At 44.8% G+C, this 4,533-nt stretch overlaps 1 pseudogene across 1 annotated transcript in view; it reads left to right on the forward strand.

Moving 5' to 3' along the window:
* Positions 1–1,058, forward strand: part of LOC105740939 — a 10,214-nt pseudogene extending 9,156 nt beyond the window's left edge. Inside the window, exon 2 of the transcript XR_002819043.1 lies at positions 945–1,058. The product of XR_002819043.1 is annotated as a peroxisomal membrane protein PMP34 pseudogene (transcript). The remainder of the gene's footprint in view (positions 1–944) is intronic.
* The last annotated feature ends 3,475 nt before the right edge of the window (positions 1,059–4,533 follow it).

Raw genomic sequence — 4,533 nt, forward strand, 5'->3', positions numbered from 1 at the left:
TTAAATAAATAAATTAATAATAATAAAAATCAGGTGAGGGAAATAAAAAAAGAAAGGAAGAAAGGAAGTGGCAAGGGTGGTAGGCTGGGTGTTTCCCAAGGTGAGGCAGTACTATCAAGCTATTAATGACAGCATATCTTTGAGTGTAATAAATTCGTAAGCATTCATTGTGTTTTTATCATACCTGATATAATGTCCGGGGCTTGCATCTGTATTTAGCAGAAAAGTTAGAAAGAAATGCACTTACTCCATGGGTGTGGAACTGAAAGCCTTATGATGTGTTCTTTAAAAAGCAGGTCCCTGCTCTCCACCCTTGTAGAAAATTCTGAACATCAATGTGAAGTTCAGTAACATAGAAGTCAAACCCAGAAAGGAGAAAGTTGGCGCTGTTCAAGTTGCTTAACTACAATGAAACTGAGTACAATGATTCTAAGAATGAACATCATAACAAAAAGCTTTTTCAAATGATTGTCGCATGGTGTGATCTTCGCCTGTGCTGCATTGCAGGAGAGACCAAGGCATGGCTATGTGTGCTCGCCTTGGCCCTCGGGCTAAAAGGAGCAGGGGCCCATCCTGACGCCCTGACCCTTATGCCTCACCTTACCGCGAGATTGTTCTGTATCACAGTTAGCTCCTGCCTTCCAAATGTCAGTGGCTCTCACCGACCATGATCAGAATTACCTGAGGAATGGATTAAGACGCTTCTACCGGCCTGCCCCCTCCTGCATGCCTGGGCCTGGAGGCTCTATTTCACCTTCCAAGACAGTCTCACCTGCAGCCAAGGGGGAAACTGCTGTTGTATTCCACCTAAGATAACTCTTTGTAATCTCAACTTTCTCTTATGTATTGTTTCTGCTGATGGCAGTAAGGGCAATAGCTGAAAGCAGAGCAGGGGCTCCTAGGCCCTTTGTCTTTGTCCTGATCATGTTGATGCTGTCACTTAGTCACCTCTTGGAAGCATCTATGTGGCTGTACAGGCTCCAGAGGGCATGGAAACGAGCCGGAGACCACATCTGCCGGAAGGCGAGTGTGCGGCTGGCAATCAAGGGCAGGCGTGAGAGCCGCCAGGCCGACCCACTCCCCCGGCCGGGACTGCTGCTGTACCAATGTTTCCACTGAGAATTCAGATCAACATGCGTGAGCATCCTAAACATAAGAACACGGCAGATCCGGCACACAACACTGACCCCAAGTGGAGTCAAATCTAAACTGTCCTCGGTGTCCCTAACAGAGAAGACCCACAGGTTCTGAGAGAAGGGAAACCACAGAGATGGAACAAAGCTGCTGATTTGTCCAGGCGCCTGGCACAGGCCAGCATTTTGATTTCTTTATAATAAGCTTTGAAAGAACATATGCTGATTAATTCAGGAATATTTGCTTGCAGGGAAATGCCCTACAAGGCTGTTGCCCGCATATATTTCCAACTACCAGCATACGCAGACTAGGTTAATAATATTTAGATAGATATAATCTGAGTCTTTTTTTTTTCTGAAAAGCACATTCAAATTCTGAGAAAAGACTCGATAATCAGCCCTAACTAGAAAAAATATAATTTTGTTTTGTTCTTTTGTTTTTGGGGGGAGTTTTGCCAAAGTATTTAAAAGATAAGTTTGTAATTTGACTTCTCAAAATTTTGAAACTAGCTTCTGGCTTCAGGGTCTATGAGTAGATGTTCAAGAACAGAAAAAATTAAATGGATGAATGAATTAAGCATTGCCTTAGAATGGGGCTTGGTGGTCCTAAGACAAGCACTGCAGGCTGCGAACCCACCCAACATGCAGCTCCATCGCTTCACGTCGACCAAATGCGTGCACTGACCCAGCTGTGTGAAGCAGGAGATGGAGACAATAAAAGGAGGCCCAAACAGTAATTGATGAACTTGAAACACCATGCTGGGGGCACTTGCTGCCTCAGCATTAGCCAGGCCTCTGGCTTCAGGCTCCCCATGGGATGGGTACTCTAGTCAATGACCTCCCCAAAATCATTTTCATGAAAGTCATCTTGTATGTTATACACACACACACACACTTGACTTCTTGAATCCCAGTGAGGGGGCAGTTGATCCATAATAGATTCTTAAAAGAAGAGGAGCCCAGCAGAGATCTGAAGAGATTACTGGATAGCACATGTATAATTAAGGCCCTCAATGAGGAAAGGTTGCTGGTCCTCTTCTTACTCAAACTAGATGTTTCTTTACTCAAAAAGTAACTTATTATTAAAGGCAGGGGGAGGGGAGGTGTCATCACAAAATATATGAAACTAAACCAGACACTTACATGAGGACATATTGTCTCTTCCCTCATATTCTCAAGACCTGCTCCAAGCCAACTAAGCCTGAGTCTCTAGGGAGTTCTAGAAGGGTCTCCCATATTTTCTCAATAAAAAACATTGCCTGGGTCCTTGTTAGACTTAGGAACCCTCAGACCTCCCAGGCCCTCTTCCAGGTCTACTGAATATCTTGAAACTTCCTTACTAGTCTTGCCCTTGGAATAATTTTGCTTATCAGCATGTCTTGGTTACTATTCTGTTGTTGCTGGGACAAATACCTGACACCTAAAATTAAGAAAGGAAAGGTTTATGTAGCTCACAGTCAGTGGAGGTTTCAGTCCACACTCAACTGGTTCCAAGGCAGAGTGGCACATGGCAGAGGGCAGCAGTTCATGGCAGCAGCATGGCAGCCACAATAAGCAAGATAAGCAAAGGGAGAAGCGGCGGCTGAGGCAGCGAGGAGCCTCTCTCCCCTCCTCACACTGTAATGCAGATGCAGCTGTCCCAGGGCGGCATAGCACTCACCCCTGATCCCAGCATTGGATCATGAATCAATCACAAACTCTAGAAGCCAACCCATGACTGCACGAGGTTTTGGGGGGACAACATGACACACATCATAACACATCAATATTCCTACTTAAAATACTCTCCTCTCTTTCAACTTGGTTGCCTGTCCTAATCATTTGAAAATATTGAGTTGTGTAAGGTCTCTCACCAACCATCCTTCATCTCCCAGAAAATAAGGAATTACAAGGCAATGCATATACGTAGATATACAAAATCCATAGCTTCCATGCCTTTTTGCTGCTTATTTCGCATTGTACCTTGATTTAACCCAGCTTAAATTCACTATGATTTTATTTTCAAATCAGTATGCTCAAAGGAAAATGTATTAGATTGAGGTTTTTCATTTGGAAAAGCCATAATATTTTCATTATCATTTCAATGCCTGTTTAGTTATTAAAAATGATAATTCATGCTCATGGGTAGTGGCCCGGAATCAAGGGCAATAATAAGCAAAGAGAGTTCCTCAGGCTGCTGGGAGCCAGCTGCTAAACTCAGCTGGCCTCTCCTGGGCCTGGGGACTGTCCTACTGGTGCTGGCAGAGACCTCCTGTGCATGGTGCTGCTTGTGATGGGTTTGAAGATTAAATGTTTCTCTTCTAGTTTAACTTAAGCAGAATGGCTCACTATGGGGCTGAAGCCTCACAACTGGTCTCATTTTCAAAGAACAGATCCATGCAGGAGAAGAAGCTGGAGTAGGCACCTGTACAGAGACTGCTGCTCTCTGAACGTGTCCCCTAGAGTTCGTGGGTTGGAGCCTGGTACCCACTGAAGTGCTGTCCAGAGAGGGAGGCTTTGGGGAAGATGCTTAGGTCATAAGGACACTGCCTTCCTCAGTGGATTAATGTCATTATGAAAGGGTTCAGTGAGGGTGTCCCCCTTCCTTTTGCTTTTCATTTTTGACCTTTGGCCCTCCACAGGGGTGAACACCCTGTGGAGTCCCTCACCAGCTACAAGCATGCTGATCTTGAACTTTTCCTCCTCCAGAGCCCTGACAGCAAATGTTGGGTCTTTCTCAATTGCCAGCATGGTGTTCTACCACTGCAGTACAGATGGACTAAGACAGATTCTAATGGAAAAACACAATAACAACCAGAGCAAAAACTGAGTGGATCATCCCACCAGGGCCCCTCTGTGCATCTCCTGGGCCTCTGGCTGCTCACTCCTGGGGTTGAATTTCTTGCTGTGACTGTGCTCTCTCCACAGCCTCCTCCCCAGCCTCCTGCTCCTTTGCATCTTGGTCTCACTTAAGACCCACTCTGCCCACAACTCTGGTGAAGCTGAATCTCCCACTGTTAAAGGCCTCATGGCCTTGTCTTCTAGGTCAGACTTGTGATAGGGAGAACATGATCAGCTCAGCTCAGACCCTGACACCAAAGGAATGAATGACAGGCAAAGGTGATGTGCTAGACCAAAGCCTAGAACAGGATCCTCTCAACCCTGTGGCTGATTGCAGTTCTTTGGGGAAAATACCTAGTAGCAGCTCAATATACTCATAGCTAAATCTTGGAAATAACCCAAATTCCCATCACCTAAGGAATGGATAAAAAAGATATTGCATTTTTACCCAATGGGATATTATTTAGCTATAAAAATGATAAATTCGGTCCTGATGGATTCACAGCTGTATTCTATAAGAAATTTAGAGAAGATCTAATCCCTACACTCCTCAGACTCTTCAATGAAATTGAAAAGGAAG

Source organism: Octodon degus, unplaced genomic scaffold (genome assembly GCF_000260255.1).
Source record: "Octodon degus isolate 3935 unplaced genomic scaffold, OctDeg1.0 scaffold00240, whole genome shotgun sequence".
Taxonomy (NCBI): Eukaryota; Metazoa; Chordata; class Mammalia; order Rodentia; family Octodontidae; genus Octodon; species Octodon degus.